Here is a 27628-nt window from a genome sequence, read left to right as displayed (position 1 = left end):
ATCAGCTTGCGTGCCGCCTTAACCGACACGCATGCACCATGGAGTGCCTACCCCTGCATTAGAAACCCAAGAGGAAGACCAAGGACAGAATTAGGCCCACTGCTCCAGTGAGGAGAGGGAGAGAAACAGTAACAGAGGAAACTTGGAAATAGCGCAGAGTTGCTTAATGACTTTGCTTTGTTTGGTCTTCACCCAAAAGAAGTCTGAAGTAATGCTAACATAGTGAAAGCTAAGGGGAAGGGGTTAGGTTTAGAAGGTAAAATAAAAACAGAACAAGTTAAAAATCTCTTACAGAAAAGTTGGATGCTTGCAAGTCACCCAGGGCCTGATGAAATACATCCTAGAATACTCAAGGAGAAGCTAACAGAGGGAGGTATCTGAGCTTCCCTAGTTATTATCTTTGGAAAATCATGGGAGGCAGGAGAGATTCAGAGAAGACTGGAAAGGGCAAATATAGTGCCCCATCTACAAAGGGAAATAAAAACAACCCAGGAAACTACAGACCAGTTAGTTTAACTTCTGTGCCAGGGAAGATAATGGAGCAAGTAATTAAGGAAATCATCTGCAAACATCTTGGAAGGTGGTAAGGTGATAGGGAATAGCCAGCATGGATTTGTAAAGAACAAATCATGTCAAACCAATCTGATAGCTTTCTTTGATAGGATAACAAGTCTTGTGGATAAGGGAAAAGCGGTGGATGTGGTATACCTAGACATTAGTAAGGCATTTGATTCGGTCTCATGATATTCTTATTAATAAACTAGGCAAATACAACTTAGATGGGGCTACTATAAGATGGGTGCATAACTGGCTGGATAACCATACTCAGAAAGTCATTATTAATGGTTTCCCACCCCCAATCCTGCTGCAAAGGTATAACAAGTGTGGTTCGCAGCAGTCTGTTTCTGGGACGGCTCTATTCGATATCTTCATCAACGACTTAGATATTGGCATAGAAATTGCGCTTATTAAGTTTGCAGATGATACCAAACTGGGAGGATTGCAACTGCTTTGGAGGACAGGGTCATAATTCAAATGATCTGGACAAATTGGAGAAATGGTCTGAGGTAAACAGGATGAAGTTTAATAAAGACAAATGCAAAGTGCTCCACTTAGGAAGGAACCATCCGTTTCACATATACAGAATGGGAAGAGACTGTCTAGGAAGGGTAGGGCAGAAAGGGATCTAGGGGTCAGAATGGACCAGAAGCTAAATATGAGTCAACAGTGTGATGCTGTTGCAAAAAAACAAACGTGATTCTGGGATGCATTAACAGGTGTATTGTAGGCAAGACACAAGAAGTCATTCTTCCACTCTACTCTGCACTGGTTAGGCCTCAACTGGAGTATTGTGTCCAGTTCCGGGCACCACATTTCAAGAAGATGTGGAGAAACTGGAGAGGGTCAGAGAAGAGCAACAAGAATGATTAAAGGTCTAGAGAATATGACCTATGAAGGAGGCTGAAAGAATTGGGTTTGTTTAGTTTGGAAAGAGAAGACTGAGAAGGGACACGATAGCAGTTTTCAGGTATCTAAAAGGGTGTCATCAGGAGGAGGGAGAAAACATTTCACCTTAGCCTCTATGGATAGAACAAGAAGCAATGGGCTTAAACTGCAGCAAGGGAGGTTTAAGTTGGACATTAGGAAAAATTTCCTAAACGTCAGGGTGGTTAAACACTGGAATAAATTGCCTAGGAAGGTTGTGGAATCTCCATCTCTGGAGATATTTAGAGTAGTTTAGATAACGTCTATCAGGGATGGTCTAGACAGTATTTCGTCACTCCATGAGGCAGGGGACTGGACTCGATGACCTCTCGAGGTCCCTTCCAGTCCTAGAGAGGAGTCTGTAGATCTATAAAACATGAACTAGGTATCTTTTAAAGGGCAGTTAGAGCACAACACTTTACCACGTTTACAAATCACACCCCTTTGGTGCACTTTGCCAGTGCAATGTAGACAAATCGTTCGTCAGTGCTGAGGATCTGTTTTTGGAGTGACATGCAATGGAATAACAATCAATGCACACTTCTTTGGCAGTGCACATCTCTATGAAAAGCATTAACTAGAGAAGTATCAAGATTTACACACCCAAAGATTAACATTACTGTAGCATGTAATACCCCATTTGGCATTTTTGTTAGCATTGGTCTGATGATCTGAAAGTACAGAAATATCTATTGTACCAATTCAGATGTTTGTGTATTTAAATTGATTTTCAAGAAATGGGCAAGATGTTGATTCTAAAAGTTCTAACAGTGACAAATTATTTGCCAAAGGGCAAATGTTGCCCTCAACGATTTGCACCTATTTACAACCTGGTGTAGCCAATGGGTTTGCATGTGCATCAGGGCAGCTTTTGGGCCCCATAACCACATGACAATACATTCATTATATCTTAGTGATTTAGACCCCAGTCTTGCACTGAGGCTCACTCGTACAGAGCCTCACTGCAGGATTGGGCCCTGGTCAGAGTTACCATGTGATTACTGTTGTTCCCAATGGGGCTACAGCATTGTTACAGCTGAACAATGGGCAGCATTTGGCAGTAATTGGGTAAATCACCCCTGTCATTTGCAGTACAATAACAATCTTATTCATCTCTTCCTTGCTTTGAAAGAAAATATATTTGATTGAAGAAGATGGAAGTAGAGGTTGTGCCATTAGCCCAGCATTTACCTTTTCCAGTGCAGCTTGGACTACTGGCTCACTTTCTGTATCCAGGGCAGATGTGGCCTCATCTAACAAGAGAATTTTAGGGTTGCGAACCAAAGCTTGAGCTATGGCTATTCTCTGCTTCTGGCCACCACTCATCTGTGCTCCTCTTTCTCCTACAAGAATTATTGAATTTCTGAGAAAATAGCAGAGACACCATCAGTTTTGCAGTATAGACAATTAAACACTAAACAGAGCTTGATCCACAGTCCATTGAAGTCTATGGAAAGACACGCCACCCCCAACCTTGATTTCAATGGACTTTAGATCAGGCCTACAGTGAGAACAAGATAATTATATATTGCAGAGCACCTAGTGAAATGAAAGCTAAGGTTATATATTGTCTGATCCCCAGAGTGCAGGACACAAATCCCATTTGAAATGAAATCTACACAAGTCATTTTCAGTAGCAAAAATGTTCCCACAAGTAGGTGGTCATGGAATTTTTCAGATGGGGTGCTAAGGACCAGAGGGGCAGCCCAAGGTGATAGAGAGTTTCTGCTTGATCTGGTACTGGAACACAGGTTTCTGATGTGAAAGACACATTTTATTCACTCAGCCACAGCACCCCTCAAAAATACATGTCAGATCTGCTGCCCTGATTCAGCCAGGTACTGAAGCACCTGCATAACTTGAAGCACTAGAGGTGACAAGATAGCAAGTGTAAAAATTGGGCTCAGGCTAGGGGGTAATAGATGCTATGTAAGAAAAAGCCCCTATAAAATGGGACATCTGGTCATCCTATGAAGCATGTAAGTAGTTCTATTGACTGTGAGGATACTCATGTGCCTGAAGTCATGCACATGGTCAAGTGCCTTATTGAACTGGTGCCTTTGTGCCATAAGCACTACCTGATCCACCACCTTATATGCCTAAAAATACAAATTTTGAATGACACTGCAAATTCCACTCTTGGCCACACGGTGGCTGTAAAAACAATGTTTGTGTTTACATTTATCAGCTGCTGCTGAGTTTTGGTTACCCATATTCTGTGATTTTGCAGAGGGCAGCTGTCCCTCAACTTGGGAGCTGAGATTGAAGGAAAGACAACCATAATTCTTACTTTTTAAGATGCATTTATATCAAGTCATCCATGCTTCAGCTTTTGGATTCACAGTTATCCCTCCCTGACCCCAGCCTAGATTTGTTTCCATTTCCTTAGATGTCTGTTTCAGAATTTAGAAACATTACAGTGCTGGAAATTCCTTCTGTCACACACAAAATGGTTTCTTTTATGGTCATATCTCAATATCTCACTTTATTTCAGTTCATTTCTAAGAATGCAGGTTATTTTAAGTACCATACTTACATCAGGAAACTCCATGATAAAATCATAAGCATTTGCTTCTTTTGCTGCATTCTCAATTTCTTCATCAGTTACATCCTCTCGACCATATCTCATATTGTTTCTAATTGTTTTCCCAAACAGAACAGGTTCTGACTGACCACACCAATGAATTCTCGGTAACGTCTCAGAATAAGGGACTTTATGTCGTGTCCATCCACTGTGATCTAAAGAAAGAAAAAGACTATGAGAGCCTGAGGTTGTATATTATTATTTTTCTTCTTATTTTGTATTACTGTAGCACCTAGAAACCCTGGTCATGGACCATGACCCCATTGTGCTAGGTGCTGTACAAACACAGATCAAAAAGGCACTCCTGTTCTTGAATCTTTCTAAACCTACAAATGTTTAGGACAAAATCTTCCCATTCGGTTTGTTAGGGCAGATTTAGGATTCATGAGAAAAGTGAGGATTTATTTTTGTTTCAGTGAAGAAATAGTCCTTGGCCAGATGTTTCCATACACCAAGTGGAGATTTGCCTCTGCCAGCACCACATCTGCAGTAAGGCCAAAGTAAAGGAAAAGGAAGGGGCCTCAATCTGAATCCTTCCATCCCTTACATAGTGTTGGCTGGAGATATTTTCATTTTGCAGGAGAGGAAAACTTGAAACCAGTAGAGGCCATTTCTGCTTATCAATCGTATGGAATTATGGTTTCTTGACACTCACCTAAGGCCTGCATGAAGCATGGTGCAAGGAGGATGAGGCAGGGGAAAAGAACAACCATCATGTATCTTAAATGGGAGAGATCAGTCCAATGCAGGTAATCCATACGGTGAGAGGTAACACAAGGTTTGGCACTTTACACTTTAGCTGTGCTCAGAAATGCCCAAGAAAATTCTTTGTCTGGATAGCAAATAGGAGGAGACAGATATAAGTGTCAGGCAATCATTGAGACCAACACCAGTCTTCTCGTGCACTCTCACAGGACTGTGCGACACTGAAGCTGGGGTGGGTGTCTTGGCTGTATTTTGTTACAGTGGTGTTTTCCCATTTCACACATGAGGATCATCATTCGTAGTGGCCTGGAGGACAGAGTTGCGAGAAGGTCAAGCCCAGAGACTGTCCTGACAGGACCTGACCCATCTCTCCAAACTCACTTGCCAATTCACAGCACAAGGACAAGAAGTTCAGGTTCTGGGTGAGCAGCAAGGATGGAGTAACTTAAGTATGGATAATCAGTGGCCTCCCTTCCTATGTGGTCATGTTACCTCAATCAAATTAGATACATATATGGCCCTATCAGCATGGCATATGAACACCCCTAAAGTAGTTAAGCTTAAAAACAATAGCTTCTCTCTCCTCTCATCACATACTGTATTAAATACCATGAGACCCCAGGTCCCTCGGAGAGTGTAGATCTGATCAGCTAGATCTACTGGAGCTAGATCTGAATAGCAGGTAGCAGGTGATTCAAACTGAGATCTGGGGCCAGACTCATTGGCAAAGATCTGCCAGCAAAGGACAGATCTGCATTTAGAGGGTCCCTCTGAATAATATTTAATAGTTAAACATTATATTTATTTCAATTCAAGGCAATATCTACCCTCCACAGGAAACCCTATAAACAACACCATTAAGCAAGTGGGCTGCCCAACATTCAGGACACCAGCCAAGTGTGTGTTTGGGTGTTCTAAATCCAAGCCGAGCATCTGCAACAAATTCCTAATGTAAAGAGGTGAGGCTGCTCAGAACTGAAAACACACGACAGTATTTAAAAGCTGCCAGTGATTTATGTAACTTCCAAGTGATCCACACTCTGAGGACTGCAAGGCTCACTTTGTAAGAGTTAGACTTTTGTTAAATCTCCCAGCATCAGACGGGAGGAACAGCGGCTGATTGGTCCAAAATCTCGTGTATTATAGTTGGGTACAATATCCCAGCTTTGTGCTCCACTTGTCTCCTTTTTCCTTGAGGACTTGTATAGCTATAATTCTTTGTATATTACTATTTTAATACCCATGCAAACAGTACTATGCTCTAGAATGGCTGTACTCACCACTCCTTCCTGTGAATCATAAAACCTCTGAAGCAGCTGGACCATTGTGCTCTTAACATCCATCCACTGCTTCCAACCAATGGCACCGTTTGTCCACAGTCAATTTTCAGAGTGAGACCTTTCAAAACCTTGTGGTAGTTAAAAATAAAATAAAATGTAGAACAATCTCAAATTAATGAGATTCTGTCATAGGGTGACCAGAGGGCAAGTGTGAAAAATCAGTACAGAGGGTGGGGAAATAGGTGCCTATATAAGAAAAAAACCCAAAATTGGGACTGCCTATAAAATTGGGACATCTGGTCACCCTATTGTCACTAAATCCTGCCAGGTTTATCCCTGATACATTTTCAAAACACTCATTCCCATTGCAAAATCTGGCTCTGATCTTGTCTCATACCTCAACCATTGGAACCTGCCCTTCCTGACACCTCATACTCTAATTTGTCCAGTGTTCTGCAGCAAAAAGTCATCTACTGACATGATTCTGACCACATTCAGTCCCTCTTGAAGTCTTTCCATTGGCTCCTGCATGCCTCCTGCATCACATTCAAGCCCCTGGGCTCACCTTTAGGACCCTGCATAACTTTGCTCCTTCAATCTCTCTTCTCTTCTCCTTTTAGAGGCCACACCTTTCTTGCCTCACTCAGCTCAAACATTCCATTGGCTAACAACCCCTTTTACATTCTTCTCAACACTCTTCTCCATGCCTTCTTTGATGTTTCCTCTCTATGCATGGAACTCAAATCAACCTCCTGACTCCAAACTGCCGTGCTTCATCCTATCCTCTAAAGCACACAACTCTTTTAGCATAATACACAAGTAACATGCCATATTTCAAGTTGAAGTCACTGTGACTACAACACAGCACAGAATAGGTGTTTCTCCTACCTGGACATCTAGTCTTGAAGGATAACTGAATTGTACATTAATAAATTCAAGAGTTCCCTTTATGTGACAGAGTATGTGTCCATCTGAAGAAAAACTATCTATAGACATGCATTCGACGAAGTGGGTATTCATCCACAGCTCATGCTCCAATACGTCTGTTAGTCTATAAGGTGCCACAGGACTCTTTGCTGCTTTTACAGATCCAGACTAACACGGCTACCCCTCCGATCGATCTATAGTGGGTTTCTGGAGTGGAAAAAATTAAAATTTAAGCAAATAATTTACAAATGCATAATTGAAGGAGGAGATATTATAGCCTGAATATTTCATATTTTTAATCTACAGTTTAAAACATCTCCCACACCACACCTGCTTTAGCATTGGGTAGTTGCAATCTAAGACTAACTGCCACAGTTACTTTGCTTTGGTAACTGGATTCTATTGTTTGCAATTTCCTTTTAAGAGCCTGAACATAATGTTTCTTGCTAAGCCAGTTTGGTCTTTTCCATTTGACAAACACTATTTTTTCCTCCTTTATTTTTCAAAGGAAATTACCATGGCTTTTGCTTTTTACTACTTTATTTTCTATTGGCATTGTTAGTGCTCTCATATAAGATAATAGCCCAATTATGAGGACAGGGTAGAAGGGTGCATACCTGATCAATGATCTTGAAAACTTTAAAGGCAGCTCCTCTAGCAATAGAAAGTTTCAAAGTGTGGTACTGCAGTGCCAAGGCAATAACTACTAAAAGTTACACATAAGAAAACCTAGAGGAAGAAGATGAAACCCACACTGAAAACAAATCCAAAATTAAAGGCTGGTCCTATAGTCTTTATTTAGGTAACACTCCCATTTCTGACCATTGGAGCTATGCCTCAGAAAGACCACAGGATCAGCCCCAGCATCGATGTGTCATTCACAAGACATTCCTAAGTATTGAAAGAATTAAGTTTTAACCTTGGAATTCCAGCACAATACCTTATAGTCTGGAACACTAGAAATTGAGAAGGGTTTTTGGCAAAAGTCTATGGAATTTCGACATAAAACAGAAAGAAAAGGACTATTTTGTTTTCTGTTCTATTTGTCTCTATTGTAGTATATTTTAACACCAAATATTGTTAAAAATACAAAAGGTCATTCACAAATATTTATTGGCTCATTAAAGTCAATGGCCTTTACGCTGCTAGATCAAGTTTTACAGAAAACTCAGAAAACCCGCAAACCACACTGCGAAAGTCCAGCATATCTTTAGCTGACTACACCATCAATCCCACTATTACTCTGAGTTTTAAGGCAACCAGTAAATAGAGTTTCAATTTTCCAAACAATTCAAAACTCCACAAAATCAAACTTTCAACTTTATTCAATCGAATATCCTTCAAATGAAGAGAAACACAAGATGTGAGGAGTACATGCAGTCACCCTACCTAACAGCTGATCACATAATTTGTGAGGAAGAATCTATTAGGCAAATTTCACCTTCTCTTCTGTTTGCGGAAAATCCATGAGCAGATTATGATTTTTTCTAATTTGTTAGTTATTTTAAATGATCTGAATACGTTTTCAGTTAACTTCATTTAATGTTATTTAGTTCTGATGGTCATATAGTCGCATGGTATTGTTCTGTTCTCTGACTGCAATTATTATAATCCTTGTATCTGGTGTGAATGCTTCTGGAAAGCAAATTTAACATTCATCTTCTATGTACATTTGTGCTGGTAAAACAAACTGCATGAATGTTCACGGAAAACAAACATAGAAGAGATGCAAATATGGCAGAGACAAATTTTTATACAAATTCAAACTAATATCATGAAAGAAATCACTATTTGCCTCACTCTACTAGATAAGCATGTTGGCTGAAACAGCTATGATTGTGAAGTGCAAAAATCAGGTGGATTTAAGTCATCTTTATTTGACCTCAGAGTGAAAACTTCACTGAGAAGAATGGGGGAAAATTTTACATCTGCTTTATTGTTACATTAAAAAAAGACAACCACAAACCAGTTATGTGGTGAAGATTCTCTTCTGCCTATCTAAATTCTTATATTAGTGCCCATTACCCTGGTATCCAAACACAACTTCACAATCAAAAGGGCAAGGAACTTAATTTTAACTTATATTTTACAGAACACAACCAGCTCTGCAGGAAGTTACAGAAAGAACCCAGCTCCTGAGCAGTTGCGGATTCTCCACACATACGATATCTCTTGTCCTTGCATTTAGCCAACATATCATATACTCAACATAACCTTCACAATGAAGTGAGTTTGTAGAAAGACACTGATGTGAAAATATGACACTTACAGCCAGGACAGTTCCAATTAAATAGCCAGTATTCTCATCAAGAATTAAGGTAGTTCCATACCAAAAGCCAAGGCCGTAGCATCCATTTATAATTAGGTACAAAAAATCAAGAGACAGCTTAGAAGCAATAGCCTTTTTTATACCAAGGTTTTTTGCTTCTGCTAGTTTATTTGTATATCTGTTAAAAAGACAAACATATGTTAGTCATTGTGGCTGCAGACAAAGTTATACATTAAAAAATACATTAACTATTGAGAGAGTCAGACCTATTGATTTCCTTCTCTTGTCCTCCAAAGGCTACAACAGTTCGCACTGATGACAGGACTTCTTCTGCTATTGCGCCTGCTTTGGCATAGGCTGTTAACTCCTTACTGGTTAATGAGATGATCATCTACAGTCAATGGGAGCAGAATGAAGTGAACTTCTCAAACAAATTGAGAGTAGCTCTATACCTCATATTTATTATGTTATTTCTCCAAGCAAAGAACTGCCAGATTCACAATGATCTTTAGAAGTGCTGCCTGGGTCATTATTCTGTGTCTGATCAAGTATCCAATCTTGCAAATACTACCGTGCTGATGTAAGTATTCACTATCCCAGTAAAAAAAACAGGAGTACTTGTGGCACCTTAAAGACTAACAAATTTATTTAAGCATGAGCTTTCGTGAGCTACAGCTCACTTCTTCGGATGCATAGAATGGAACACACAGACAGGGGATATTTATACATACAGAGAACATGAAAAGGTGGAAGTATGCATACCAACAGGCAGAGTCTAATCAATTGAGATGAGCTATCGTTAGCAGGAGGAAAAAAACTTTTTGAAGTGATAATTAAGATGGCCCGTAGAAGGTGTGAGGAGAACTTAACATAGGAAATAGATTCAATTGGTGTAATGACCCAACCATTCCCAGCCTTTGTTTAACCCACAGTTAATAGTATCTAGTTTGCATATTAATTCATGTTCAGCAGTTTCTCTTTGGAGTCTGTTTTTTTGTTGCAAAATTGCCACCTTCAAGTCTGTCACTGAGTGGTTAGAGAGGTTGAAGTGTTCTCCCACTGGTTTTGAATGTTGTGATTCCTGATGTCAGATTTGTGTCCATTTATTCTTTTGCGTAGAGACTGTCCGGTTTGGCCAATGTACATGGCAGAGGGGCATTGCTGGCACATGCAGTCCTCGCTTATAGACAACCTCCCAACCTGAAGCAAATACTCACCAGCAAGCGCATACCATACAACATAAACACTAACCCAGGAACCTATCCTTGCAACAAAGCCCGATGCCAGCTCTGTCCACATATCCATTCAAGTGACACCATCATAGGACCTAATCACATCAGACACGCCATCAGGGCTCATACACCTGCACATCTACCAACGTGATATATGCCATCATGTGCCAGCAATGCCCCTCTGCCATGTACATTGGCCAAACCGGACAGTCTCATAAAAGAATAAATGGAATAAATGTGTGTGGGGAACCCCATATACACACACACACACACCTCTCGGAATGCAATGCATGTATAAAGTGGGACCCTGGCGATGAGGAAATTGGGAATGCAGCATATGTGCAGAGTTGTGCAGCTCTTGATTAGCTAGTTCCATAGGTCAGTGTGCAGCAACATGGCATGTATAGACTTTATCTGTACATGTATTATACAGAGTATTATAGACTTTTAGCCCCTGCATTTTTTGTAGTGACCCTGCCACTTGGCCCCCTCCTTAGGAAGAGGCTGGCTGGGCCCCAGCTGGCAGTGAGAAAGGCATGTCAAGGGTGGGGCTGCAGTCTACAGTGCTGTGGGCCATAGGGCAGCCTGGGGAGATTTTCGTAATTTAGACAGACCCTCAGGGCTGAGTTACTCCTGGGGCCTCTCTACCTCACACAGCAGCCTAGACTTGAAAGGGTACAAAGGTGACTGAATTCTGTGCTGCTTCTCTTAAATTGTTATCTCAGTGACCTTTTAATTTTCAAAGTTTTTATTTTTAACTGCACAGAGGAAAGATGTAAGATACAGTCAAAGAACCACAGTTTATGGCCCAGCTTCAACCCAGTGGCTGGCATAGACAGCAGCCCTGCCAATCTTTGTTAGAAATGATGTAGCATTCATCCAAAACTGCAAACCCCAGGAGGCGACCGGGTACCAGCACAACCCACAAGTTGGTGGTATGAGTTGGGGATGGCGCATAGTCATGGGTTGCCAGGATGCGCTGATTCAACCTCAATGGGGCTTTTATGCCATTTAAAGCTGACTACCCTCAACAAACCCTACAGAAGCATAGGTGGTGGCAACACCTTCCTTCAGGGTGAACACCCCCTTCGGGACTAGGGAGCTACAGGGGGACAGGGAGCTGTAATTTATATCTCTCTGAGCCATCTTGTGACACTTGCCCTTTTAAGATGTGCGCCAGACTGGAGTGCATGCCAAAAGCAGAGCAGCATATTGAATATCTTTTATACATTATTAAGAAATCAATAAAAGCCTGCACAGTTCCTCTGAGATGAGAAATTAGAGAAAATGGCTGTATAGGTGGAACACTTGGAAAACCGTTCCAACAGCAGCCGTCCCCAGGAGCTCAGATTAGCACAAGTTTACTTAAAATAGAAACAAACACTTTTGTAAAGAACAAGAAATTCAATCCATTGCTGGGCACATGACACAAAACATAGAGAATTAAAGATGAAATCCACTCTGAAGCCAGTGGGCCTGAACCCAGTATCACTTAAACTAATGTAAATCAGGAGTAATTCCATTGAAGTCAATGGAGTTAAACCAGTAGAAAACCTTTGTGAGAAGACAATAAGGCTCATAATAATAATCCCATAAGCTCATGAAGAATAATCCCATAGTGTAGACATACCGTTAGTTACTGAAAGTGTGGCATCCCTCTTCCCCAGCAACAGTATTACCAGAGCTTTCAACAGCACTGTTAATCTCCAAATCAAAAGCAGTTGAACTGAAATCATGTCCACTCCACATACTTGTGTTTTAAAGAGCAATGTCATTTCACTTAGCTCTTCACCACTTACTCTAAAAAATAAATGAATGAGGGAGTGACAAACGTAACAGGAACGAGGGCCCCAATCTGTAAAGTTGAGCTATAGATCTCAATTTCCCCAAGTTTGCAATAAGCTCATTTAGGGCTTTGGTTAAGGCTCATGTCTCCTTAATATGAAGAGAAATGTCGTCTTACTTTTGTTTTCAGTGGTCTGAGTCTATGGAGTTCATCCTCTTTTTGGATTTTTTGAGAAATAAACCAGAAATTTCAGACTGCTAGAAAAGCGACATTAAGTACCTTACTGATGACCTTGTACACTTCATAGGCAGCACCTCGAGCACTGGCAACACTCTCCAAGTGTAGGGAGCCCTGTCCGAGAGAGAATGTGCCATAGACAACAGAGAATAATACCTACAGGGAACAAAAACAGGAGCTAGTGTACAGTGGGTCCAGATCTGCAGTTTCCTTAGTGCTAAATGTCATGATAATCCTGGTGGTTCTGTAAGAGCTTTTCCAGAAAAAAAATATAAAAAAATAAAATCAAAACTACGATTTCAGGTTGCATTTTCCAGCTCACCCAGTTTTTATTCTTTCGCTGGATTTGACCCAGGACATGGTGAATGTAGCTATTGTGTGCAGCCACATGCCCTTTAACAGTTGGATTAGCTTTTTTTTGTTGCTGCTGATTTCATCAACTCCCATTAAGAGAATAAATAGTGAAATTAGACATCTCTCCATCTCTTTGCAATATTAAAAACCTCAGCGTCCTCAAAGAGAGTTAATCCACAGTCTCCTGAGGCCCAATCCTTCAAAGCACATGCTTTACATTATGCACTTTGACTAGTTCCACTGAAGTCAAGTTCTCATCAGAGGTCAATGGGGCTACTCACAGTGCATAAAGTGAAGCACATACCTAAGTCTTTGCAGGATCAGGGCCTTATTCCTTTCCAAAGGAAAAATAATCTAAAAGCTTTGGTAAAGTACAATAGTCCCTTGCAGGGATTTAAAAAAACTGAAAGATGGTCACATGGCTGTGACACTGGCAGACCAGGTGCCAGCTCACGCCAAAGCCCCAGACCTCGCTGAATGCTTACAAAGGCATAGCTGGAAGCCAGGCCAATTCACTTGTGTATTAGTATAGATCAAAGTGATTGTTAAATGTATAAGAATGTATTTGGTGTTTAAACTTCATGAAAACTAATGGGATGTTAATGCACTGAAAACAATGCATTAGTTAAACACTTATCTGGATCCCGTTATAATGCTGTAGCAAACATTCACATAGTGTATGCCCCTGTCAGCAAATAACCCATCAAATGAGAAAGAAGTCTTGTGGAATGCAAATGAAAAATTTAACAGAAAAGTGTTAATTTCAAAGCAAGTGGTCATTGTGTGTGATGATCAAAGGTCAAAGACTCCAAATGCATTCCTCACTCTCGGCCATCAAAGAAAAGCCCACATGGGTATTGACCCTGACAGCTTGTTTTCTGTGGGAAGAAAACTATGAGTTTTCAGAGAAAAATCTTTCATCTCTGCACTGGATTCTAACAGGGCAAAATAAATGAACATGGAGATGGAGAGTCCCTGAGTTATTCTGGGTAGCCCTGAGAGACTTTTGGGAAACTGGCAGATCACTACATCTCTGCTACCATTTAGAATTATAGACTGACTCATCTGCACATATACTTTATCTGCTTTAATCTCTCAATAACTCTTATTACCTTTTCTTAGCTAATAAACTTTAGTTTGTTTACTATAGAATTGTCTACCAGCGTTGTCTTTTGTATAAAATCTAGGATTTTATTGATTTCAGGTAAGTGATTAGTCTCTGGGACTGGAAGCAACCTGAATATGGTGTGGTTTTTGGTGTAAATGACCTTTTATCATGAAGTCAAGTTTGTCTGGGTGGCAAGATAGATTGGAGAGTCTGTTTGTGACTCCATTGTAAGATTAGTATAGTGATCCAGGAATTCATGTTTGTTACTGGCTTGGTGAAATCTAATTATAGAACACACCACCAGTTTGGGGTGTCTGCCCTGTTTTCTGACAGCCTGCCCTGAGGTAGGCACTCATGGTCGTGAACCACTCCAGACAGGATGACAGTGACCAAATGAGATATTTGTTATGGAACTTTGAGGTCTTAAATATGTAGATTCAGCATCTCTGTTGATTTATATTAAACATATTTTAACATTTAGTCTGATGGGTACTTTGTGCCCGAGTAGAAATTATGGATCCTTTGATGCAGTACTTAAACAACAAAGCATTTTTTCGAATTTATTTTGCCTCAGCAAATCGACTATATTGTGCTATACTTACAATTAGCACACGTCCAATGTCATAATTCTCTTTCTCCTCCACTGTGAGTTTGGTTCCGTACCAAAATGCAAGAGCATAGGCTCCAAATAAAATAAACTCTGTGAAACCCAAAGATGTGTAGGTGGTAATGGATTTTTTTACTCCAACTTTCCTAGCATTCTCTAGGTTAACATCATATCTGAAAACAGATGATAAATGTTAAATTTGGTATGTATCCAGATGACATTCAGTTCCCTAGTTTCCTTTCATGCTTCCAGGGTTTTCTGCCATAAAAATCAATTATCTGGATTCTTAGATGATATAAAATCAATGAAGCTGTGTTGATTCACACCAACAGAGGATCTGGCCCAATAATTGTCAACAATAGGTCTGCCTTCTGGTGTTATTTCACTGAATGTGGCTGCTCTGAGTGAATTATCAGGCACACAGATATGTTAGGGAACAGTCAACACAGCTTTTGTAACTGGAAATTGTGCCTCACCAATTTATTAAAATTCTTTGAGAGTTTCAGGAAGCCTGTGGACAAGGGTGATCCAGTTGATATAGTGTACTTGGACTTTCAGAAAGCCTTTGACAAGGTCCCACACCAAAGGCTGTTAAGCAAAGACATGGGCTAAGAGTGATAGGAAACAAAGAGTAGGTATAAATAAATGGTCAGTTTTCACAGCGGGGAGAGATAAATAGTAGGGTCCCTCAGGGATCTGTACAGAGACGTGTGCTGTTCACATATTCATAAATTATACGAAAAAGAGGGTGAATAATGAGGTGGCAAAAATTGACAAAATTATTCAACATAGTTAAGTCCAGAGCTGGCTGCAAAGAGCTACAAAGGCATCTCACAAAACTGAGTGACTGGGCAACAAAATGGCAGATGAAATTCAATGTTGATCAATGTAAAGTAATGCACATTAGAAAACAATCCCAACTATATATAAAAAATGAAGGGGTCTAATTTAACTGCTACCATTTAAGAAAATCTTGTAGACATCATGGACAATTCTCCGAAAACATTTGCTCAATATGCAGCAGCTGTCAAAAAAGCTAACTGAATGTTAGGAACCATTAGGAAAGTGATCACTAATAAGTATAACTAGGTTCAAAAAAGAATTAGATAAGGTCATGGAGGCTAGTTCCATCAATGGCTATTAGCCAAGATGGTCAGGGGTGGAACCCTATGCTGTGGATGTCCCTAACTGTCTGAGTGCCAGAATCTGGGACTGGATGATGGGATGTATCACTCAAAAATTGCCCTGTTCTGTTCATTTACTGTGAAATATCTGGCACTGGACACTGTCAGAAGACAGGATTCTGGACTAGATGGACCATTGGTCTGACCCAATATGGCCATTGTTATGTAATATTGGAAAAATTGGCCTGAAATCAACAACATGAACGTCAATAAAGACAAGTGCAAAGTACTACACTTAGGAAGGAAAAATCAAATGCACAAAAACAAAATGGGGAATAACTGGCTAGGCAGCAATACTGCTGAAAAGGATCTGGGAATTCAAGTATATCACAAATTGAATATGAACCAACAACGTGATATAGTTGTGAAAAAAAAAAAGATAATATGCTGGGTGCTGTCAGGGGAGTACCATATTTAAGACATGGGAGGTAATTGTTCTACCCTACTTGTCTCTGGTGAGGCCTCTGCCGGAGTAGTGTATCGGTTTAGGAAATGTATGGACAAAATAGAGAAAGTCTAGAAGAGACCAACAAAAATTATAAAATGTTTAGAAAACCTGAGGAAAGTTAAAAGAACTGGGCAAGCTGGAATTGAAAACTGAAGACTAAGCGGGGACCTGGCTAACAGTCTTCAAATATGCTAAGGAGTGTTACAAAGAGGATGGTGATCAGTTGTTCTCCATATCCACAGAAGACAGGACAAGAAATAATCAGGATAATCTGCAGCAAGGGAGGTTTAGGTTAGATATTAGGAAAATCTGTCTAACTATTAGGATAGTTAAGTACTGGAATGTGTTACCGAGGAAGGTTGTGGAATCCCCATTATTGGAGGTTTCAGAACTGGTTAGACAAACACCTATCAGAGATGGCCTAGCTATACTTGACCCTGACTCAGTGCAGGGGGCTGGAATTGATGATCTCTTAAGGTCCCTTCCAGCCCTACATTTCTAGGATTCTATGAGTATCAGCTCGCAAAGGGAAGAGTTACTGCTCACAATTTTTGAAGAAAAAGTGCTTTAGATAAAACCAAACAAGTAAACAGAAGCCAGAATCCCCTTTGACCCCACAACCTGGCAGTAGTTCTCTCTTGCTGAACACTGTTGGAAGCCAGGAACTATTCTCATAAGCCAAATTACCAAGATATATGCCAATAGCAAGCAAGCAAATACAAATAAGCACCATATTATGCTAGTTAACCCCTGTGAGACAAGGACAAAGATTAAGTTAGTTAATGAAAAAAATCATTCTCTTTTTGCTTATGAATCCTTTACAAGCTTATGGTTTTCCATCAATCAATAACATCTTCTGTTCACTCATTAGCTATCTAATCCCCTTTAGCTTCTCAAGGGCATTACAGAAAGCACCGTTCAGCCCAGCAATGTTCTCAGAACGTTTCAGGAGGACATGCATATCATTTTATTGTTCAATAACAGGCTGAGCAGCTTTGTAGGAACCTCTCGACACATACATCATGTACAAAAATGCCCTGACCAAAAGTGGGAAGGCCCAAAATGAATGGCACAGTTTACGCAGTAGTGAAGGGATCCTAAAATGATGTGCAATTAATTTCTGCCACATACACTGCTGGGATATAATTGGTGCTGTTCAGATTAGAGCAAGAGGATTATTTGCAAAGCACTAAGCACGCATTTAACTTTAAGCATGTGGGTAGCCCCCTTGAAGTCGATGACATAGGAAAGTGATAGGGAATCTTACCTAATGTCATGATCCAGTAAAGCATGAGCTTAACTGTAAACATTTTAATCAATTATTTCAATGGGAGTGTGCATGTGCTTAAAGTATTTGCAGACATCCTGAACCTCTGCCAATCCAGTAAATTGTTAGGGTCTCCACAAATTATGCTGCTCTGGCTATTAAGTTTTCTTCTGTGGTGTCGTTACCCAGCGAGTATGACCCTTCTTTGGGATCTATGTGGAGGAAGCATTCAGAAAATATTTGTAGCTAGCACTGAATACACATATTCTCTTTTAACTTAATCACAGCACTGGCTGGGCATAGCTCTGTGTGGCCTTTCTACCAACTTAAGTGACTCTGGTGTGCCTAGTGAGTCACTCTAGTTTGAAAATAACTAAGGCTCCCATCCTGTGAGCATTTATGCACATGAGTAGTCCCATTGGGTTTCAGTGTGGCCGCTCACATGCCTAAAGTTATTTACATGCATCAGCAATGGGGCCTAAGTGTGCAAATGCTCCACTATGTGAGTCAGGAGCCAGTTAACAATTCAAATGCAGTTCTAGGGTTTGGCTACACTTGCAGGAGTGCAGCACTGGGAGTTAAAGCTGTCTTCGTACAGCTGTGTAGGGAAAGCACTGCAGTGTGGCCACATTTGCAGCATTTGCAGCGGTGTTGGGAGTGGTGCATTATGGGCAGCTATCCCACAGAGCACCTCTTCCCATTCTGGCGCCATGGGTTGTGGGAAGGGGGCGGAGGGTGCAGGTCATTCTGCTTCCTGTCCCAGCAGCGCCGTGATGCATCACTTCACATCCCAGCAATCCCTGTTTTTCCGTCCACATTTGGTGCCATCTTGCCTCTTTCAACGGTTTCTGTGCAGCGTGATTTCTGTGGGAAATGGAGCCCAAACTGCTGAGGAGTATGCTGACGAGTCTCGCCAGCACATCACGTTTGGCAGTTGAGCTATTCCTTAAGATCCAAAGTGACAGTGAGAGTCCGGCGATGATAGCGAGTTGTGTAATCGTACAACACGAAATTGCTTGTGGCATTCACGGACATGCTCAGCACCGTGGAACGCCGCTTTTGGGCTCGAGAAACAAGCACTGAGTGGTGGGATCACATCGTCATGGAGGTCTGGGATGACAAGCAGTGGCTGCAGAACTTTCGGATGAGAAGTCACTTTCATGGGACTGTGTGCTGAGCTCGCCCCCACCCTGCGGTGTAAGGACACAAGATTGAGAGCTGCCCTGCCGGTGGAGAAGCAGGTGGCTATTGCAATCAAGAAGCTGGCAACTCCAGACAGCTACCCATCGGTCGGGAACCAGTTTGGAGTGGGAAAGTCGACCGTTGGAATTGTGTTGATGCAAGTTTGCAGGGCCATTAATCGCTTCCTGCTAAGAAGAACCGTGACTCTGGGGAACGTGCAGGACATTGTGGATGGCTTTGCACAAATGGGTTTCCCTAACTGTGGAGGGGTGATAGATGGGACGCATATTCCTATTCTGGCACCCCACCTAGCATCCGAGTGCGTTAATCGGAAGGGTATTTCTCCATGGTTCTCCAGGCGCTTGTGGATCACCGTAGGCATTTCATTGACATTAACACAGGCTGGCCCGGAAAGGTGCATGATGCATGCATCTTTCGGAACACTGGCCTGTTCAGGAAGATGCAGGCTGGGACTTTTTTCCCAGACTGGAAGATCACAGTAGGGGACGTCGAAATGACCGTTGTGATCCTTGGGGACCCCGCTTACCCGTTAATGCCGTGCCTCATGAAACCATACACATGGAGCCTTGACAGCAGCAAGGAACGGTTCAACCACAGGCTGAGCCGGTGCAGAATGACTGTGGAATGTGCTTTTGGCCGTTTAAAGGGGCGCTGGCGATCTCTGTATGGGAAGCTGGACTTGGGTGAAAGCAGCATCCCCATGGTTATATCCGCGTGCTGTACCCTCCATAATATTTGTGAAGGGAAGGGTGAAAGATTCAGTCAGGCATGGACCTCCGAGGTTCAATGCCTGGATGCTGTTGCACAGACAGAGAGCAGGGCTACTAGAGAGGCCCAGCACAGGGCTGCAAGGATTAGGGATGCCTTGAGGGAGGAATTTGAGGCTGAAAACCAACAGTAATGTTTGGTGCCTTGCACGGGAGTGAAGTGCAGTAGTTACAATGTTAGTAGGAATCTGTGTTTGCTAAGCTGATTTGCAGTGCCTGTTTCTTTCCTGGGCTAAGGTATCTTTGACTTTCTGCAATAATAAAGACTCTTTTCAAAGCCAAGAATTCATTTATTGAAAAGAAAATAACTTTATTAACAGACACACAAGTTTTTGGGAACCTAAAAGGGCAGAGGGGTGGGGTGGTGGACTGTACAGTCACAGGCTTGAATATGTCCTGTCTGGAGTGCTGTGCAATGACTGCTGCACTTCAGGATGGCTATACTGCATGGTGAGGGGTTGAGTGCAGAGGGTAAGGGTCATAGTTCTCAGGACTGCTTGGTGAGCGTACAGGTGTTGGAGGCAGCTGGTGGTGGTGGTAAGAACCTGGATGCTGGGGAAGGGAGTTTTGAGCTGACATGGGAACAAGGGAAAGAGCTTTGGGACAAGGCGGCGGGGCGGGCACGGTAATGCTCCGCCTGCATGGCTCTGACGCCTGGATAGAGTCTGCTTGGCACTCCAGGATGCTTATCAGCTGCTTTGTGCTTTTACTCCTGTCTGCTGCATTTCTCTGGCAGATCCTGCTTTCCCTTTCCCTCCAGTCCTGCACTTTTTGATTCTCTGTGACAGAGTGCTGCATAACTGCTTGCAGCATGTCTTCTTTGCTTTTTTCGCGGCTTCTTCCGGAGGTTTTGTAGTCTGTCAACCGTTGATAACACGGGCAGCTGAGATCTCAAGGTTGCATCTGTATAGGCAAAAATGCAACACTTAACAGAGGCAGCATTGTTTATATCAGACAGTTATTCCCCCACCGTTAAGGAGGGTAACAGTCTTCACAATCGCATAATTTTCCCATCCCAAAGAGAGCGCACATAACCCACGGGAGCCCCGAAATGGTGAGTAAGGGGGACTGATTGTTTCAGGGCTGTACTGTCCTCAGGGTTTCTGTGCATTGGGGAAAGCAAACAGCTGCAGGTACCTACACTGAACACTATCCCAACATTTTCCACAGGAGTTTATTCTGGAAGATATCTCGCTGCTGCGGGTTACCTGGGAAGCATGGGAGGGTCTTCTACTACAATGCGGATTCTGCCCTGGCCCCTGTGCAGCTTGCCTGTGTCTTGCAATGGTCCCCCCACCCCTCGCGGCACAGTGGCGCGGATGCATTAGCCTGACTGGGACAAGGACCACAGTGGCTCTCCCAAGAAACCTGCGCAAGCACATTGCCCACGCTCTGGCTGAAACTTTTGAAGAGATTACCGAGGCCGATTACCACGACATGATAGACCACATCGATGTGCTGTTCCACATCTAGGCATGCATGCATGCAGCCCTAACCCTCCCTCCTCTCCCAAAAAATTTAAATCCTGAAAATAAAAGCTGCTTACCGGGAACCCGCTCCTCTGTTTGTCCTCCACCAAGTACCGGCTGCTGCGACTGGCTACCTTCCTCCTGGCTTGAGAAGAGCTCCTGGCTGCATGCCTCCAGGGACACCGGGGTGTCTCCTCCCACCCCAGTACCCTCACTTTCGCTTTCCTCCTCCCGCTCTGAAGTGTCCATCGTGGTCCTCGGGTGGAGGTGGGTCACCCAAATGTCGCATCCAGCTCTTTGTAAAAACGTCAGGTCGTGGGGGCAGTGCCGGAGCGGCGGTTTCCCTCGCGGGCTTTGCAGTAGGCACTCCGCAGCTCCTTCACTTTAACCCTGCACTGCAGCGTGTCCCGGTCATGGCCCCTTTCCAGCATGGCCCTTGATAACTGCCCATAGGTATCGTAATTCCTATGGCTGGAGCGCAGCTGGGACTGCAGAGCTTCCTCCCCCGAAACACTGATGAGGTCCAGCAACTCGCCATTGCTCCATGCTGGGGCTCGTTTGCCACGTGGAGCCATGGTCACCTGGAAAGATTCACTGATTGCACTCTACACCTGGCTGAGCAAACAGGAAGGGGATTTTTAAAATTCCCAGGGCATTTAAAGGGCAGGTCTGATGCTTGGCCACCTGAGGCCAGGGCAGTAGAGTTCGAAATGATGAGCAGAGTGGCTGAACAGGCATTCTGGGATACCTCCAAATACCTCTGGACGCCAATAACAGCACTTTTGGTGGCCACACTGGCGGAGCAGCACTGCATCAGCAGCGCTATAGTCGTTATTCCCCAGGTCGAGGTAGAGTACAACCAGCGCTGTAGCCAGGGAGATACAGCGCTGTATGTGCCTTGCAAGTGTGGACGGTGAGTGAGTTGCAGCGCTGTAAAGCCACCACCAGCGCTGCAACTCTCCAGTGTAGCCAAGCCCCTATACTCAAAACAAACATAATAGTGTCTTGTAAGTCTCTACAAAGTTGCTCTAAAAACTAGTGATGGAAAACACAGTAATTACAGTTCAGGTTGAGAGAGGATAGACAGCTGGTGTGTTGTGACCATCTTTTATCACCTTACTATTCCATTCTGTCTGTTTCTTTCATTCACTTGTTATTTCTCATCTTATTCCTTGATTATAAACTCTTTTGGGCTGAGATCCTCTTTTTTTGATTCTGTTTGTACACCCATAGCACAGTAGGGTTGAGGCCCGTAGGTACTACTGAAATACTAACAAATAATAAGATGCCTGTTCCACTCTAAGGCTCCAATCCTGCAAAGACAAAGGCCTGGTCTACATCTAAAAGTTAGGACCATGTAAATACATTTCTCAGAGGTGTAAAAAATTCATGCCCTTGCGAGACAAAGGTAAGCTGACCTAAGCCCCACTGTAGGCACCTGAAGAACTCTTCCATCAACCTAGCAGGTAGATTCACTAATCCCTTCCATCATTGTAGTAAGTGTGTATGCTACAGAGAGCATAGCTGCAGCTGTGCCACTGTAGCACTTCTAGTGTAGACATACACTTAGGCATTCCCTTAGTTTTTGCAATATTGAGGCCCAAGTTAGTCTTTAATGACTTCCCTTAAAATTAGTTTTTTGGGGCTGAAAATGATGTTTGTTCTCAGCTGGGACGTGATGTTTGGGGAGGAAAAAGTTGAAAGTTATGACCTGTTTCAAGAGCGTGAGAAAAATGTAGTTTTCCTGCTTTAAAAAAATCAACGGTTTTGGTGCTCCGATAATTCAGAAAGGGATTTACTGTGCTTCAGAAGAAGCTGACTTAAAAGACCTTACTATTTGTGAAAGCAAAACCTACTTTCTCCTCCACAGAATCTGCAAGTAATAGCTATGGCAGTACTGCTTTCCAACATGATGAAAAACCTGAGCAAAATAACGAGTTAAAGAAGAACAAGAAAAAGTAGGGGTTCCTTGATCTTAATACGCTGTTACATTTCTTGCCCTGCCTTTCAAGAAAGGGTCTGGATTAATTTTGCATTAATCTCTTTAGAAAGAAAAATGAGGAGTCAAAGGAAAAGATGGTTGGCATTTTGAAATTGGTTAGTGCATAGTTTATTGGTTTGATTTATATTTCTCATCGTTCCTTTTCTTTGCCTGTTGTACATTATGGTGACAGACTAATATGCAACCACAATACTGCATTTCAGAAGAGAAGAAAGAGGTCTGTGCAAAACTTAGTATTGCTGTACAGCCATTTTTGTGTGTTGATCTCAGGCTTCCCTCATTAAAAATACGGCCTGTTGTGCAAAGTTCCCCCCGCAGCTAACTGCCAGTGCTTGACGATGTTTCAGCACTTAGCACCATGATGGAGTGAAATCCACCCATGTTAAGGACTGAAGTGAAGCATGTGCGGTAAGTAGGGCCTTGCCCTGGGTCTCTCAACTGGAGATAATTTTATCATTCATGCATAATGTCTCATGAATTATCCAGGGAAACAAGGGCTGTGTTTTTCTTAAATGTGATAACTGCTACGTACCCATTTCTATTGGTAGGCAGCGGCCAAATGTTTGTCAACTACCTGTTCTTGTTTACATTTTCAATGCACTGAGTAAATATGGGATGTAGTAGAATGCACCCAGGGAGGCAGTGAGTTGCACAGGTGATGTTAGCTACATTCTTTTTTCTGCGGATTAGGGGATTCATCCTGCCAACATGTCCTAAGTCCCTCAATAAAAACTGGCCTAAAACTGTGTGTAAGCGTTTTCAAAGTGCATCCCAAGTATTGTTTTTGCCTTCACAGTATCTAATTCATTACTTCATAAAGAGCTTTGGGATACCCAATTGCAAATGGTGCTATGTAAAAACAAATCCTATTCTGTGTGTCTTAGTAGGATATTGTCACAATTATGTGAATTTGTCAACCTGCAATTAATTCCTTTTCTTTATATTAATGTAGTTTGCGTATGCCGATTGGCTGGATATCATTTTGATGATAATAGGCTTGATTGCAGCTGTTGCAAATGGAACAGGGCTGCCACTTATTATCGTTGTCACTGGAGAGATGACAAACAGCTTTGTGATGATTGGCCAAGTAGTAAATGTATCTTCAGGTAAATAAAGTTTGTTCAACTTCTGAAAATATTTGTTAGGGTCTCCACAAATCCAGTTAGGGTCTCTTATTTACTTGTCTACCAGGCAAGATTCAAAATGTGGATTAGTTTCGTGGCAATGGAGAACATCCTTCCAACAACTAGCCTAACATTCAAAAGAAGAAACAACTAACCGAAAAACTCACTAGGATTAGGTGGTTCCTCTTCTGTGTAATTTATTAAATCATCCTTCATTGTGTTATTCTGTTGTATGGTTATTAGACTTGCAGAAGTAAATCACTTTGGGTAAAAATCTGCATACACAAGAAACAGCACAACCTTTCAGAGACAATAGCCATTCAAAGAATTCACATTAAGATATGTTTATGTTTCTTTATTAATTGTTTGTTTCCTTTCAACAACTTTTCCTAGGGAAGAAAAAATATTTATCATTACATACTACCTTTACATGAGGGTAAATTATTTTTCTAAAGAATTATGTTCATGTTTAAAAATTAGGACAACAATGTGGCCTGCTTCCTGGGGGTACCCAGGGCTGTGGCCACCTGCCCTTAGCACGAGAAAACCTTGTCTGTGCCTGATGGAGGTCAGCTCTTCCACTCCAGTGGTCACAGGCAACACAAGCACTCCCCTCTAGGCCTAGGCAGGCCCTGCTGTCTCTTTACAGGTTAGCGATAGGCACATTCCAACCCCTGAGCTCTCCGAGCATCTTCCTGCTCCACTGCAAACTCACAGCATTTACAGATTTGCTGTTTGGAAAGGAACAGTACACCCCAGCTTACCAGTTCCAGCTCAGATCACCTCTTTGCTTAACACACAACACTTAAGACACATTTATAGTGAAAACAAGCAAAAGTTTATTTAACAAAGTAAAGATGTAACTCTCCCTGTCAGTGCTAGCTTAGTACCTGAATGCAGTGCAAACAGGAGAGGGGTACCTCACAGTTTTTGAACAGTTCCAAAGTTTCGGTCACCCTGGGCTCATTTCGTGGTGCTGCTGGTAGGTGCCTGCCTCCCCCTCCTGGTATGCTAAAGGATCAAGCTACTTGGCAGTGCTGCCATCGAGACAAGGGATAACCACACTAAGGTTGTGGCTACAGCACTTGAACTCACAAATAATTCAAACTCACACAAGCAAACACATTAAAAACAGTAACTATAAACTTTATGTAAGGACTTGACCAAAGAGAAATAGACAATCAGTGAAAATATTAAATGATTAAAATGATTAGAGATCAATAATGCTTTGTAATTACCAAAGTCTCTGCTAAGAGGCATGCTAGGTCACGTGACCACACACTCTCTCAATGGTCCTAAACAAAAGTCTCTTCTCACCCCCACCCACAGTTCTGTCTGTCCCCTATGTCTCAGGTGGTGCATGGAGACATATTGTAGGCCTGTAAGGAGTTGATGTTAGAAACACACTTTCTTATACTGGGAATTGGCAGCGTAGATCTTGATCATCCAGATACATAAAAATCCTTCTGCAGATGCAATGTGCCTTCATGGTGCAAAATTACAACCTAACTGCCCATATAACTCTAAGGCCTTGGCTACACTTGCGAGTTAGAGCATATTAAAGCAGCCAGAGGCGCCGTAGCTCACTACTTGTCCACATTGGCAAGGCACATAGAACGCTCTGACTCTGCAACTAGAGCGCTCCTGGTACTGCACCTCGGCGAGTGGAATAACGTTTGATGCGCCCTCGCTGGAGCGCTACAGCACTAGTGTGAATGGAGTGTTGCATAACTGCACTCTGATTAGACTTCAGAAACGTCCCATAATCCCCTTTAGTCAAGTGGCCATTCTTGTCATTATTCTGGAAATCACAGCAGGAATGCAGATATGCCCTTTCAAAGCTCCGTTTTTGACAGCTGGCATGCTTATCTGCTCTGAGACAAAGCAACCATTACTGTGGAATGCTGAGGGTGGGGTCTCCTGCTGTCTGAACTTACAAGACAGCATGCTCCAAAGACCCACTCTCTCTCCCCCCACATACATACAACACACTCCCTGTCACACTCCATCCCACCATTTGAAAAGCACATTGCAGTCACTTGCCTGCTGGGATAGCTGCCCATAATGCACCGCTCCCAATGCTGCTGCAAGTGCTGCAAATGTGGCCAGGCCAGTGCGCTTGAAGCTGTCAGCGTGGACAGACTGCAGCGCTTTCCCTACTGCGCTCTCCGAATGCTGGTTTAACTCAAAGCGCTCTACATCTGCAAGTGTAGCCAGGTCCTAATACCGGATACCCCCTCAGGTTCTATTTCTGGCTTAGTGGTCAGGAGACTGATTCAGGCGCTTGGGGTGCTGGGGCCTGGAGCCGCCCCAGCTGGGGTTACAAGTTAGGCCAGTTGCTGGGCCTGGAAGTGCTGTGCTGGCAGACTGCAGGCAGCCCTGCTCTCCCCTCTGCTTCCCAACTGGTCTCTCCCACATGGCGGGAAAGCCGAGCTATTCATAGCCTATTTAAAGGGCCAGGGCTCCTGCCCCTGCTGCGCACTCCGGACCCTTTAAATCACCCGCCTGGGGAAGCCAGATCGGACCCGCTTACTGTCCCCTCCGCCCCCCGCAGTGCCCGCGAGCCCTTTGCTGTCAGTCCGGGCGGCAGGCAGGGCTCCCTTGGCGCGGGTCACGCCGAGCTGCCACTGGCCACGGAGCGAGCAGCCCCCAGAGACGCGGCCCCGCTCCTGCCGGGAAGGGGCCGCTGCCGCGTGCGCCGCTGAGCCCCGCGGGAGGGGAGCGGAGGGGCTGGGCGAGGGGTCGCTCGGACACGCCGCTGGCGCCAGGGGCTGGGCGTCCCCATCGCTCAGCCCTGGGCCGAGCCCGGCGGCCTCCTGCCCGGGGCGGGGTGGCTGTGGGGCAGGTGGGAGCCGGGCTCGGGGCTGGGAGAGATTCCTCAGCAGGAGACTGGCCCCGTCCCAGCGGTTCTGAGCCTCACCTGCCCGCTGCTCCCTGCGCTGCTCCCAGCCCGGCTGTGACTGCGGAGCGCCCGCACCTGCCTCCGCTCCCTGCCCCAGGCAGACTCCCGCTGTGGTGTGTCCCAGGCGCTGCTCTGCCTAAACCTCCGTGCCCGCTTCCCCTGCCCCTTATAAACAGCAGGCTGCTGCCTGCCGCCCACTTTCAGCTACCTTGTTTCCCTTCTGCCACATCCCGGGGGATCAGGTTTCAAGGTAACGCTCTGGGGCCCCCTTTCCACATCTCCTGGCAGTGACTCCTTCCCCACAGTTACCCCCGCCCAAAGCAAGAAAACCATTTCTGGTGAGGACTGCTGCTGTGGGGACCAGAAATGGGTAAAAGAACTAAAGCCTCCCATTGTGGTTCTTTCCTGCTTAAATGTCTCCTAAGATGTTCAGAGGTTGATTCAGAAAAACACCCCAAAGCTCAGATTCGTCACCACACTTGTAGGGAAGTCTCTCAGTTACTCTGGGAAAACTTATGCAGACTTTATAGGACCCTGTGGCTCCCCACCCCTTTCCACTGTGCAAAAACAAAATCCCATAATTATCTTCCCATCCATCTGGGTGCTGATATCATCCTCATCATGCTGGAATCTGAGTGCCCAAGGGTTTTGGAAAGTCAGGGAAACCAGTGGTAGTTTTGCCTGATTA

At 43.4% G+C, this 27628-nt stretch overlaps 1 pseudogene; it reads right to left on the bottom strand.

Moving 5' to 3' along the window:
• LOC120398548 overlaps positions 1–27039 on the bottom strand; it is a 134297-nt pseudogene extending 107258 nt beyond the window's left edge.
• Between the last annotated feature and the right edge of the window lie 589 nt (positions 27040–27628).

The sequence above is a fragment of the Mauremys reevesii genome, linkage group 2 (genome assembly GCF_016161935.1).
Source record: "Mauremys reevesii isolate NIE-2019 linkage group 2, ASM1616193v1, whole genome shotgun sequence".
In the NCBI taxonomy this organism is placed as follows: Eukaryota; Metazoa; Chordata; order Testudines; family Geoemydidae; genus Mauremys; species Mauremys reevesii.
The sequence above is the reverse complement of the archived record's forward strand: the minus strand, read 5'-3'. Positions and strand labels throughout refer to the sequence as shown.